The following is a 15,278-nucleotide window of genomic DNA, read 5'->3' as shown; positions in this document are numbered from 1 at the left end:
CAAATTCTTAGAAACGTATAACCTTCCAAGACTGAACCAGGAAGAAATAGAAAATATGAACAGATCTTTCGCAAATAATGAAATTGAAACTGTGATTAAAAATCTTCCAACAAACAAAAGTCCAGGGCTAGATGGCTTCACAAGTGAATTCTATCAAACATTTAGAGAAGAGCTAACACACATCCTTCTCAAACTCTTCCAAAACATTGCAGAGGAAGAAACACCCCCAAACTTATTCTATGAGGCCACCATCACCCTGATGCCAAAACCAGACAGAGATATTACAAAAAAAGAAAATTACAGACCAATATCACTGATGAATATAAATGCAAAAATCCTCAACAAAATACTAGCAAACACAATCCAGCAACACATTAAAAGGATCATACACCATGGTCAAGTGAGATTTATCCCAGGGATGCAAGGATTCTTCAATATACACAAATCAATCAATGTGATACACCATATTAACAAATTAAGGAATAAAAACCATATGATCATCTCAATAGATGCAGAAAAAGCTTTTGACAAAATTCAACACCCATTTATGATAAAAACTCTCCAGAAAGCGGGCATAGAGGGAACCTACCTCAACACGATAAAGGCCATATACAACAAAATCACAGCAAACATCATTCTCAATGGTGAAAAACTGAAAACATTTCCACTAAGATCAGGAACAAGACAAGGATGTCCACTCTCACCAGTATTATTCATCATAGTTTTAGAAGTCCTAGCCATGGCAATCAGAGAAGAAAAAGAAATAAAAGGAATCCAAATTGGATAGAAGAAGTAAAATTGTCACTGTTTGGAGATGACATGATACTATACATAGAGAATCCTAAACAGGCCACCAGAAAACTACTAGAGCTCATCCATGAATTTGGTAAAGTTGCAGGATACAAAATTAATGCACAGAAATCTCTTGCATTCCTATACAATAACAATGAAAGATCAGAAACAGAAATTAAGGAAACAATCCCATTTACCACTGCAACAAAAAGAATAAAATACCTAGGAATAAGCCTACCTAAAGAGGTAAAAGACTTGTACTCAGAAAACTATAAGACACTGATGAAAGAAATCAAAGATGACAAAAACAGATGGAGAGCTATACCGTGTTCTTGGATTGGAAGAATCAATATTGTGAAAATGACTATACTACCCAAAGCAATCTACAGATTCAATGCAGTCCCTATCAAATTACCAATGGCATTTTTTACAAAGCTAGAACAAAAAGTCTTAAAATTTGTATGGAGACACAAAAGATCCCGAATAGCTAAAGTAATCTTGAGGGAAAAATATGGAGCTGGAGGAATCATACTCCCTGACTTCAGACTATACTACAAAGCTACAGTAATCAAGACAATATGGTCCTGGCACAGAAACAGAAATATAGATCAATGGAACAGGTTAGAAAGTCCAGAGATAAACTCACGCATCTACGGTCAACTAATCTATGACAAAGGAGCCATGGATATACAATGGAGAAAAGACAGTCTGTTCAATAAGTGGTGCTGGGAAAGCTGGACAGCTACATGTAAAAGAATGAAATTAGAGCACTCCCTAACACCATACACAAAAATAAACTCAAAATGGATTAAAGACCTAAATGTAAGACCAGACACTATAAAACTCTAAGAGGAAAACAGGAAGAACACTCTTTGACATAAATCACAGCAAGTACTTTTTTTGACCCATCTCCTAGAGTAATGGAAATAAAAGCAAAAATAAACAAATGGGACCTAATGAAACTTAAAACCTTTTGCCGAGCAAAGGAAACTATAAACAAAATGAAAAGGCAGCCCTCAGAATGGGAGAATATATTTGTAAATGAATCAACGGACAAAGGATTAATCTCCAAAATATAAAAACAACTCATGGAGCTCAATATTAAAAAAACCAAGCAACCCAATCAAAAAATGGGCAGAAGACCTAACTGGACATCTCTCCAAAGAAGACATACAGATGGCCAAGAAGCACATGAAAAGCTGCTCAACATCACTAATTATTAGAGAAATGCAAATCAAATCTACAATGAGGTATCACCTCACACCGGTTAGAATGAGCATCATCAGAATATCTACAAACAACAAATGGTGTAGAGGGTGTGGAGAAAAGGGAACCCTCTTTCACTGTTGGTGGGAATGTAAATTGATAGAGCCACTATGGAGAACAGTATGGAGGTTCCTTAAAAAACTAAGAATAGAATTACTATATGACCCAGCAATCCCACTACTGGGCATATACCCAGAGAAAACCATAATTCAAAAAGACACATGCACCCCAATGTTTATTGCAGCACTATTTACAATAGCCAGGTCATGGAAGCTACCTAAATTCCCATCAACAGACAAATGGATGATGAAGACGTGGTGCATATATACAATGGAATATTACTCAGCCATAAAAGGGAACGAAATTGGGTCATTTGTAAAGATGTGGATGGACCTAGAGACTGTGATACAGAGTGAAGTAAGTCAGAAAGAGAAAAAAAAATATCATATATTAATGCATATATGTCGGATCTAGAAAAATGGTACAGGTGAACCAGTTTGCAAGGCAGAAATAGAGATACAGGTGTAAAGAACAAACATATGGATACCAAGGGGGGAAAGTGGGAGTTCTGGGGGTGGTGGGATGAATTGGGAGATTGAGATTGACATATATACACTAATATGTATAAAATAGATAACTAATAAGAACCTACTGTATAAAAAATAAATAATTAAAATAAAATTTTTTAAAAATCCCCCCAAAAAAGACAAAAGCTGAGGACATTCATCACTAATATGCCTACAATATAAGAAAAACTAATTTAGGGTAGACTATCATAAGTTCAGGATGCATACTGCAATCTCTAGGGTAAACACTGAAAGAATTATAAAAGAATGTATAACATAAAAAGGTGATAGAGGTGAAAAAAATAAAATAAAAAATATCTGATTAATTTTAAAAAGGCAAGTAAGCAATGTAAAAGAACAAAGAAATAATGACACAGAGAAAACAAATAGCAAGATGGTAGATTTAAGCCAAACTATATCAGTGATTACATTAAGTGTAAATGACCAAACAATAACATTAAGAGACAATGTTTGTCTGATCAGATAAGAAGCAAAACCCAACAATTTGCATTTTATGAGATACACTTTATATAAAAGGATGCAGACAGGTTGAAAGTGAAAACATGGAAAAGATATACTATATAAAGATTAATTAAAAGAATGCTGGTGCAGCTATATTAATATCAGACAAAGTGTACTTTGAGTCAAGAAGTATTAATAGAGAAGAAAAGGGACATTTCTTAGTGATGAAAGAGTCCATCCAAAACACATATATAGCAAATCTAAATTTATATGCACCCAATAATAATACATCCTCAAAAATATGTAATGGAAGGGCTGACGGGACTAAAAGGGAGAATAGACAAATCTACAGATTGGAGATTTAGCATATTTCTCTCAGAAACTGATACAACACATAGACAAAAATTCAGTAAGGATATAAAGTGTTTAAATGGCACAATTAATCAACTGCATCTAATTGACATTAATAAAACATAATATTCAACAACATTCTTTTTAGGTGAAATGGAACATTTAAAATATGATATAGCAGAAAACAAGTCTCAGCAACTTTCAAAAATTGACCTAACCTGATTCTCTGACCACAGTGAAATTATACTGGAAACTGGAACAACAGATAAATAGAAAATCCTCCAAATATTTGGATTTTAAACAATTCAGTCTTAAATAACCCACGAGTCATAGAGGAAATCACAATGTAAATTATAAAATATTTGAGCTGAATGATACTGCATTTTCATTATCATTTAGCTCCAAATATTTTATTTGTTTTTAAAATTTATTTATATTGTTTTTTTGGTAAGTTTTTTTTTGTTCTTCTTTTTTGGCTGCACCATGCAGCATGTGGGATCTTAGTTCCCCAACCAGGGATCGAACCCTCACCCCCTGCATTGGAAGTGCAGAGTCTCAACCACTGGACCACCAGGGAAGTCCCTTATTATACTATTATACTTGTGAGAGTCAGCTAAAGCAATGTTTAGAAAGGAAATTGCAGCTTTAAGTAAATATATTAGAAAAGAGGAAATGTTTAAAACCAAATGATCTAAGTCTCCATCTCAAGAAGCTACAGGGACTTCCCTGGTAGTCCACTGGTTAAGACACCATGCTTCCACTGCAGGGGGCACGATTTTGATCCCTGGTGGAGGCATGGCCAAAAAAATAGGAAAAAAAAAAAAGTAGAAGACGCTACAAAAAGAAACACAAATTAAACCTAAGGAAAGTCGAGGAAAAGAATAAGAAATAAGAGCAGAGATCAATGAAAATAAAACAGACATTCAAAAGATAATATCAACAAAGCCAAAAGTTGCTTCTTTGAAAAGATTGATAAAATTGGCAAATAACCAGCAAAACTGATAAAGAACAATAAGATTGAAAAACCAAATTATCAATATACATAGCAATAGGGGAAGTAATTATAGGAAATATTTAAAAGATAATAAACCTGAAATGGGCAAATTCTTTGAAAGACATAACAATTCTGACACATAAAAAAAGTAAAAATTAGAATCTTTCTCTCTATATTAAATAATATGAACCCATAATTAAAACCTTCCCACAAAGAAAGTTCCAAATCCAGATGACTAGTGAATACCTTCAGAATTTAAGGAAGAACTAATACCATTAGTCAAAAACTCTTCCAGGGAATAGAAAAAAGAGCAAAGCCTTCTCAATTTATTTTGTGAGAACACCATAGCAATGATACTTGATAAGGGCATTACAAGAGAGGAAAATTACACACCAATATCTTTCATGAACATAGATGCAAAAATCCTAAGCAAGATTCTGACAAACTTATTTCTATGATATACAAAAGGGATAATGCATTCCAAGTGAGAAGGTTTTATTCTAACAATGCAAGTTGTGGTTTAATATTAAAAAGCAGTCCATGTAATTCACCACATTAGCAGAATAAAGAAAAACTAATAGATATCATACCCATTTATGATAAGAAGTCTCAGAAAATGAGGAATGAAAAACTTCCTTATTCTGATGAAAGTTACTTGCCGAAAGCTCTACAGCTAACCTTATTCTTAATTATGAAACATTGAAACCTTTACCCCTGAGATCAGAAACAGATAAGGATGTCTGCTATCACCATGTCATTCAACATTTTACTGGAAGTCCAGCCAGTAAAGAAAGAAAGAAAACAATTCTAGCAATAAAGAAAGAAAAAGAAATGTGTTAAAAAGATTGGAAAGGAAGAAGTAAAACATCAATATTTGTAGATGATTGCATATGAATCCAAATTGACAAAATATTAGAATTAAAAAGTGAACTTACCAAGGTCACTGGGTACAAGATCAATATGCAAAAACAGTGGTATATCTATATAACAGCAGCAAACAGAAAACAAAACAAAACAAAATAATATCATTTACCATAGTAAATTCTATTTACTATTCTATTTACACACAAATTCTATTAATAAATCTAATGAAAGATGTGCAAGACTTTCTAAACTGAAATATCTTAAGATATTCTTAGGGAAGATCCAAGTAAATAAAAGATCCAAGTAAATAAAATCCACATTCATGGATTGGAAGTCTCAACGTTATTAAGATGTCAGTGCTCCTCAAACGGATCTATAGATTCGATGCAATCTCAGTTATAATCTAAGCAGGGTTATCCTTATGGAAGTTGACAGCTGATTCTGAAATTTATATAGAAATATAAATGACTTAGACTAGCCAAGGCAGTCTTGACAGAACTTAATTTTGAGGACTTACACTTCCAGACATCAAGACATATTTTTTTTAATATAATGCTTGATTCAGTTTGCTAATATTTTGTCTAGGGTTTTTTGTGCCTATGTTCATGAGAGATATTGATCAGCAGTTTTATTTTTTTGAAATATCTTTGTCTGGCCTTGATACCACAATAATGCTGATCTTATAAACAAGATGGGATGTTTTCTCATCTATTTTCTGAAAGAGTTTTGTGTATGATGGTTGTCTAATCTCATTCGTGAGGGTTCAACTCCCATGACCTAATTACCTCAAAAGGCTCCACTTTGTAATAACCATCACATTGAGGAGGGGGCAGGATTTTGACAGATGAATTTTGGGGGACACAAACATTCAAGTCCACCATATTTCATTCCTGTCCCCAACCTCCTGCCAAATTCATGGCCTTCTGATAACCAAGTATGTTCAATCCAGCCCAACATCTGCAAAAGTCTTAACTTGTTTTAGCATCAATTCTAAAATCTAAAGTCCAAAGTCTCATCTAAATCAGATATGGATAATCCTCAAGGTATAATCCAACCCAAGACAAAATTATGCTCCAGCTTTGAAACTGTGAAACCAAACAAACCACTGTATGTGTTTCCAAAATACAATGGTGGGTCAGGCATAGGAGAGACACTCCCATTCCAAAAGGGGGAAATAGGAAAGAAGGAAGGGGCGATAGGTCCCAAGAAAGCCCAAAATCTAGCAAGGCAAGCTCCACGAGATTTTAAGGTTGGAGAAAAATCCTCTTTGGTTAGATGTTCTGCCATTCACACCCACTGGGGTGGCAACATTGCCTCCACAGCTTGGCAGGGTTCTACCCACTTGAAATTGCTCCATTGAGTCTGTTCATTTTTCCTAGTCTTTCTTTCCACCCCCCCCCACCCGTTCTTTATTTTGAAGTTTTAGTTTGTCTTCAACTTCACTGATCTTTCTTTCTCCAGCATCTAATTTGTTATTAATCCCATCCAGTGACTTTTTCATGTTGTATTTTTTATGTTTAGAATTTCCACTTAGTTATCTTTAAGTCTTCTATTTACCTCCTTATTATGTTCATGTTTTCCTTCACATTCTTGACTATATTAAACATATATATGAGAGTTATTTAAAGTCATTGTTTGCTAATTCCATTATCGTTCTCATTTCTGATCTTTGTATCTATTTACTAATTTTTTTCTTTTGATTATGGATCACATTCTCCTGGCATATCTATCATTTTTGGATTGGATGTCAGGCATTTTGGAAGTTATGTTATTGAGTTTCAGTGTCTTTCTAAAGAGCTTTGTACTTTGTACTATGAGGCAACTAAGTTATTTCAAATCATATTGATTTCTTCAGCATTGTTTTAAAGTTTTATCAGGACTAGTTGGGAGTAATCTTTACTATAGGGATAATTTACCCCTACTACTAATGCATGATCCTCCTGAGAGCTTCAGTGAATGCCACGGGTGTTCAGTGAGGGCTCTCCACTCTAACTGGTCAGAGTTTGAATGTCTCCCAAACTTGTGTGAGCTTTGATAACTTTTTAAAAAAATTAATTAATTAATTTTATTTTTGGCTGCATTGGGTCTTTGCTGCAGCACACGGGCTTTCTTTAGTTGTGGCTAGCAGGAGCTACTCTTCATTGTGGTGCGCGGGCTTCTCACTGCAGTAGCTTCTCTTGTTGTGGAGTGCGGGCTCTAGGTGCATGGGCTTCAGTAGTTGTGGCACGCAGGCTTAGTTGCTCTGCAGCATGTGGGATCGTCCTGGGCCAGGGCTCGAACCCATGTCCCCTGCCTTGGCAGGTGAATTCTTAACCACTGCACCACCAGGGGAGCCCAAGCTCTGATAACTTTTAACCTTACAATTCCTTACATGTTCTTTGCCCTGTGGTGTTCCCCTTTTTGTGCATGACTTGGGGGTTAGAATAAACCCAAGGAAACCTTTAACCAGATTTCTAGAGCTCTTTTCAGGGTTCCTTTTATTTGTAACTTTGCCCTGTGAGTTGCAGCTAGGTCAGGCTCCACAAATCCCAATTTCTATTTTCCTCAATTAAACAAGACTTCCCTACTCTGCTTGGGATAAGATCATCTACTCTGCACCATGGTCCAGAACGCATCTCCAGGCAGATTGCTGGGGAATTCATAGGGCTCACTATGCTTGTTTTCCTTCTCTCAGGTTTACAGTTCTGCGCTATGTGTCCAATGTATGAAAACAGTTGTTGCATATACTTTGTCAAGTTTCCTACTTCTTTTTTTTTTTTTCTGTATGCGGACCTCTCACTGTTGTGGCCTCTCCCGTTGTGGAGCACAGGCTCTGGACATGCAGGCTCAGCGGCCATGGCTCACGGGCCCAGCTGCTCCATGGCATGTGGGATTTTCCCGGACTGGGGCACGAACCCGTGTCCCCACCACTTCTTTTGGTGGAAGGCTAAGCATAGGTCCCATAACTCCATCATTGCCAGAGGCTGAAGTCAAGGCAGACATTGCTTTAAGATACTTTGTAATTGGTCCAAAAATTGACAGTTAGCTCAATGGGGCAGAGTAGAGGAGAAGAAATAGGTCCACACCCATATAGTCCTCTGATTTATAAGTAAAATGTTACTGTGATTCAGTAGGGGTAAAAGTGGGTCTTTTAAATAAGTGATATAGGAGAAAATTAACCTAGATCCCTACTCTACTTAAAAACTAATTGGAGATGAAGCATAGACCTACATGTGAAAGGTAAAATCATAAAGCTTCTAAAAGAAACCAGAGGAGATATCTTCATAAACTTCAAGTAGGCAAAGATTTCTTAAACAGCACTTAGTTTAAGGACTATAGTTAAGAAATAATCATAAAAAGGAAGATTGGTAATTTTGACTTCATTCAAATTACAAATTTCTCTTCAACAAATGACAAAATTAAGAGACTGTAGAAGCAAAGCACAGACTTGTAGAGAATGTTTGCAACACATATTTGGAAAAAGAACTCATAACAGGAATACATCAAGAACTCTTTCATGAGCAATGTAAAAAAACTACAACTAAAAACTTAAAAAGATAAAAAGTCTTGAATAGGTTGCTTACAAAAGAGGATATCCAAATGGTTAGTAAACATTTGTAAAAACTGTTCAGCATTATTATCTTTCAGATAAAGGCAAATTAAGACTGCAATGAGAAAAAAAAGAAGACTGCAATGAGATACCACCTCATACTCATCCGATTTTAAATGGCTAAAATATAAAGAACTGACAACTCCAAGAGTTGATGAAGATGTAGAGAAACTAGAAGTTTCGTACATTGCTTATGGGAGTATAAACTTGTACAAACATTTGTAAAACTATTTGGAAGCACATACTAAAGATTAACAAACATACTGCCTATGTTTTCTGCTGGGAGATTTATGCTTTCAGGTCTTACATTTAAGCCTTAATCCATTTTGAGTTTGCTTTTTTTTATATGGCGTGAGAGATTAGTTCAGTTTGATTCTTATGCATGTAGTCGTCCAGTATTCCCGACACCATTTATTGAAGAGGCTGTCTTTTTCCCACTGTATATTCTTGTCTCCTTTGTTGTAGATTAATTGAACATATAAACGTGGGTTCATTTCTGGGCTCTTTATTCTGTTCCATTGGTCTATGTGTCTGTTTTTGTGCCTACCAGACCATTTTGATTACTGTAGCTTTGTAGTATAGTTTGAAAATTAGGGACTGTGATAACTTCAGCTTTGTTCTTTTTTCTCAAGGTCATTTTGGCTATTCAAGGTCTTTTGTGTTTCTCTACAAATTTTAGAATTATTTGTTCTTGTTCTGTGAAAAATGTCTTTGGTATTTTTGTATTTTGGTATTTGACAAGGATTGCATTGAATCTGTAGAATACCTTGGGTGGTATGGTCATTTTAACAATATTAATTCTTCCAGCCTATGAGCCTGGTATATCTTTCCATTTGTTTGTGTCATCTTCAATTCTTTCATCAATGTCTTAGAGTTTTCTGAATACAAGGCTTTTACCTTCTTGGTTAGATTTATTCCTAGATATTTTATTCTTCTCGATGGAATTGTAAATGGGATTATTTTCTTAATTTCTCTAATAGTTTGTTGTTAGTGTATAGAAACACAACAGACTTCTGTATATTAATTTTGTATTCTGCAACTTTACTGAATTTATTTATTAGTTTGTTTTGGTGATATCTTTAGGATTTTCTATATATAGTATGTAGGAATCTGTTTTAATGTAAAATACAGACAAAACTACTGTATGGTGATATAATTTAGAATAGTGGGTAATCTCATGGGAGATATTAAGTGGCATGGTACATAAGGAAATCTTTCTGCCGTATTGGAAATGTTTGCCTCTTCACTGGGATAGCGATTACATATGTAATAATTCATTGATCTGTACATTAAGGATCTGTGCCCTTTCTTGCATATGAAGTATATGCCAATAAAAAGGAAAAAAATCTTGGTTTTCTAGTAATGGTATAAAACTAATGATGCAATAATTATTTTTGACTTCCATATTTTCTTTTAGTAGTTCACAATATATGTAATATTAGTTTGCTGTTCAGGAGGATTCTAGGAAGATGGTAGAGGAGGAAGCACCAGGAATTTGTCTCCTACCTAGACAGCAATTGCTTTGGCAGAATATGTCTGCTGTAACTACTTTGGAAATCTAGAGTCTGTTGAGGCCTTGCAATTTCTTGCAGAAACTTGGGCAGTAAATTATAGTTAATTTTGGTTAATTTCAGCTCTTAGCACAATAACAGTGACCCATACCCACCCCTCAGCCAGGTGGCAGGCAGTTGTGTAGGTATTCCTAGAGCAGTGCACATAGCATGTGGTAGCAAAAATGATCTTGTCTGCCAAATATAGTTCATCTCTGCTCTGATTGCTAATTGCTGCTTCTTATCACAGTGGTGATAAGAGGTGGGCATTCATTGTTGTTGCACCTTCCCCCCTTGTTGCAAGACCCTTGCCCTTGGCTGAAGTGACTTTCAGGGGATTTAAAGAACCAGTGCCCTTTTCCCCCTCCTTCATTTTTCACTTTTTCCCTTTTGGGAGCCATACATTAAAGACAAGCACATTCAAAAGAAACTGCATTTACATGGAGAATTAAATAATGACCACACAGTTCCACAAAAAGGCATAGAAAAGATCTAAGAAGACATTAAGTTTACAACTCAGGCCAATCATCAGCATAGAGACAACCTACAACAATAAAAAACAAAAACAAAAAAAGAAAAAGTAGGGCTTCCCTGGTGGTGCAGTGGTTGAGAGTCCACCTGCCGATGCAGGGGACACGGGTTCATGCCCCAGTCTGGGAAGATCCCACATGCTACTGAGCGGCTGGGCCTATGAGCTACGGCCGCTGAGCCTGCGCATCCGGAGCCCGTGCTCTGCAACGGGAGAGGCCACAACAGTTAGAGGCCTGCGTACTGCAAAAAAAAAGAAAAAAGAAGCAAAAACCCAGAAAACCCTGAGGGAGGGAGAGGTTCTGATTTCCAGAGTTACGACATTATTAGAGTAAAATGTACAGTGCTCAACAAAAAATCACAAGGCACACAGAGAAACAGGAAAGTGTGGCCCATTCAAAGGAAGAAAAATAAACCAATAGAAACCATCCCTAAAGAAGATCTAATGGAAGATATGCTAGACAAAGACTTTAAAACAACTGCCTTAAAGATGCTCAAAGAACTATAGGAAGATGTGGAGAAAGTCAAGAAAACAATGTATGGGCAAAATGGAAATATCAAGAAAGAGATAGAAAATCTAAAAGAAACCAAAAAGGAAATTCTGGAGATGCAAAGTACAATAACTAAAATGAAAAATTCACTAGAGGAATTCAAAGAGAGATTTGAGCAGGCAGAAGAAAATGTCAGTGAACTTGAAGATAAGACAATGAAAATTATTGATGCTGCGGAACAGAAAGAGAAAAGATTGTAGAAAAGTGAACAGAGTCTAAGGAACACGTGGGACACCATCATGTGGACCAACATATGCATAATGGGAGTCCCACAAGGAGTGGAGAGAGACAAAGGGGCAGAGAGAATATTTGAAAAAAATACTGGATGAAAACTACTCAAATGCGATGAAAGACATGAATATAAACATCCAGGAAACTCAACAATCTCCATGTAAGATGAACTCAAAAAGACTCATGCTGAGCCACATTATAATCAAACTTTCAAAAGACAAAGACAGAGAGAGAATCTTAAAAGCAGCAAGAGAGAAGTGACCTGTCACATACAAGGGATCGTCAATAAGATTATCAGCAAATTTCTCATAAAAAAACGTTGGACACCAGAAGACAGTGGTCAATATATCTGAAGTGCCAAAAGAAAAAAAACCTGTCAACTAAGAATCCTATATTGACAAAACTGTCTTTCAAAAGGGAGGGATAAATTAAAGTAAGACATTCAGATAAACAAGACCCGAAGGAGTTTGTCATCACTGTATCTGCTCAAGGGCATCCTGCAAGGTGAAATGAGAGGAAACTAAACAGTAACTGGAAGCTGTATTGATAAACAAAGATCTCAGTAAAGGTAAATGCATGGTCAATTATAAGAGCAATTATTATCGTAACAGTGGCTTGTAACTGTATTTCATTTGTTTTTTATGTGATTTAAGAGACTAATACATTAAAAAAACTTATTAGTGTGAAATCTGGTATGATTGTAACTTTGGTTTGTAACTCCAAATCTTATTTTCTGCATAATTGGATACTGATGCATTTACAAGAACTATTAGTTTATGATTTTGAGCACAGAATGTTATAAGATATAATTTTGTGACATCAACAATTGAAAGGGGTGGGGACAGCCCTGTAAAGGAGCAAAGTTTTTGTATGTTATTGGAGTTAAGCTGGTATAAATACAAATTATAGTGTTATAATCTTAGGATGTTAAATGTAATCCTCATGGAAACCACAAGGAAAATAGCTCTAGAATATACATAAAAGGAAACGAAAAATCAAAATATTTCACTAAAACTTTCAACTAAACACAAAAGAAGACAGTAATGCAGTAAATGAGGGGCAAAAAAGTTAGAAGACATATAGAAAACAAATAGGACAATGACAGAAGTGAATAGCAGTAATTACTTTAAATGTAAACATATTAACCTCTCCAATCAAAAGACAGAGCTTAGTAGCTCTGTAAAACACATGACCCAACTATATGCTGTCTACAGGAGACTCATCTGATATCCAAAGACACAAACAGGTTGAAAGTGAAAATATGGGAAAAGACATTTCATACGATAGTAAGCAAAAGAGCACTGGTATGGCCATACTTATATCAGACAAAATAGACTTTAAATAAAAAAGTTTACAAGAGACAAAAAAGAACATTATATATTAATAAATGGTTTAATACAGCAAGAAGATAGAACAATTATAAATTTTACCACTTAATTACAATAAAAATATGTGAAGAAAAAGCTGAAAGAATTGAAGGGAGAAACTAGCTCCACAATAATAGTTGAAGACTTTGGTACCCCACTCTAAATAGTGGATGGAACAACCAGACAGAAGTAAAGAAATAGAAGACTTAAACACAACAATAAACCAAAGTATTCTAACAGACATATACAGAACACTCTATCAACAACAACAGCATGCATACTCTTCTCAAGGACACATGGCTCATTTTTCAGGGTAGACTATACGTTAGGCCACAAATTAAGTTTCAATAGATTTTTAAAAGATAGATATCAACAAAGTAATCTCTGATCAAAATGGATGAGGTTAGAAATCAATAACAAAGATAAAACTGGAAAATTCACAAAGTTGTGGAGATTAAACAATACTCTTTTAAACAAGTGGAGCAAAGAAGAAATCACAAGGAAAATTAGAAAATACTTAGGGGGAAGTGGTCAAGATGGCAGAGTAGGAAGACCCTGAACTCACCTCCTCCCACAGACACACCAGAATTACAACTACTTACAGAGCAACTCTCTATGAGAATGACCTGATGATTAGCATTAAAAATTTTCCACAACTAAAGACATAAAGAAGGAACCACAACAAGACAGGTAGGAGGGGTGTGGGATAGTCAGGACCCACACACCTGGGTTGACAATCCACAAAAGGGCAGAAAATCACAATTGTAGAGGTCTTCCTGCAGGAGTGAGGAGTCTGAGCCTCACATTGGGCTCCCCAGCCTGGGGATCCTGTGCCAGGAAGACCAGACTCCAGAACATCTGCCTCTGAAAACTAGTGGAGCTTACATTCAGGAGGGCTATAGGAAACAGAGACTCTGCTTTTAAACAGGGCATGCAAAACCTCACATGCTCTGAGTCCCAGTACAGAAGCAGCAGTTTGAAAGGAGCCTGCATCAGACCCTCTTGCTGATCCTGGAAAGCCTTCTTGAGAGGAATGAGGCAACTGGGACTCCTCCTGGGGATGGAGATGCTGGCAGCAGCCATTTTGGGGAGCTCATTCTACTGCAATAACACCAGTGCTGGCAAGCATCATTCTGGAATCCTCTATCTAAACTATTAGTGCTGGGGACCTGGTCCCACCCACCAGTAGTCTGGCACCAGCCCCAACCACCTCTCCCCCTCCCCTCGGCTACACAGCCTACTACACAGGAAGTCTACCCCACCCTCCAGTGGGTCCACAGCTATTGCATGAGCCTTGGAGGCAACTGGACCAGGGGCCAGTCCCTCTTACTATCGTGTCCACAGTAGTTGGCTCCATCACAGCCGAAGAGCTCATGCAGCCCACATAGGGCCCTAGAACCTATAGCCAAGACATGGAGACAACCTAAATGTCCATCAATAGATGAATGGATAAAGCGTATGTGGTACATATATACAATGGAATACTACTCAGGCATAAAAAAGAAAGAAAGAATGCCATTTGCATCATTGGATGGATGGACCTGGAGATTATCGTACTAAGTGAAGTAAGTCAGAAGGAGAAAGACAAATACCATATGATATCACTTACATGTGAAATCTAAAATATGACACAAATGAACTTATCTATGAAACAGAAACAGACTCACAGACATGGAGAACAGCCTTGTGGTTGCCAAGGAGGAGGGTGGGTGGGGAAAGGACGGATTGGGAGTTCGGGATTAGCAGATGCAAAGTATTATATGTAGGGTGGATAAACAACAACGGAAATAAAAATACTTTTTATTTTTTGAATTGGAAGTGTCAAATCGCTGATATCTATAACACCGTGGGGCTCAGTCAACCTCGCTATGGCTCCCCTCCTCTCTTCCACTGAACATTCATCAGCAGAGTCTCTTTCTTACTTCCAAGGAGTGAAGCCATGGATTCTTGGCCATGAGTACAGTACAGGCTCTAAGTTTCAAGACCTTCAGGCTACAGCTGAATTCCAGCTCTACCAGCATGTGGCATGGCTGAGTTCCTGCTTCATTGGTTCCTAGTGGTGGTGGTGGTGATAACATCGATAAGAATGGAGCTTCAGCAGGAGTATGACTCTCATGGAATCGTTAGGGCCTGAGGTATGGAGTCCCTGCCTGTATATCCATGGCAG

The sequence above is a fragment of the Neophocaena asiaeorientalis genome, unplaced genomic scaffold (assembly GCF_003031525.2).
Source record: "Neophocaena asiaeorientalis asiaeorientalis breed wild unplaced genomic scaffold, Neophocaena_asiaeorientalis_V1.1 scaffold804, whole genome shotgun sequence".
In the NCBI taxonomy this organism is placed as follows: domain Eukaryota; kingdom Metazoa; phylum Chordata; class Mammalia; order Artiodactyla; family Phocoenidae; genus Neophocaena; species Neophocaena asiaeorientalis.
The sequence above is the reverse complement of the archived record's forward strand: the minus strand, read 5'-3'. Positions refer to the sequence as shown.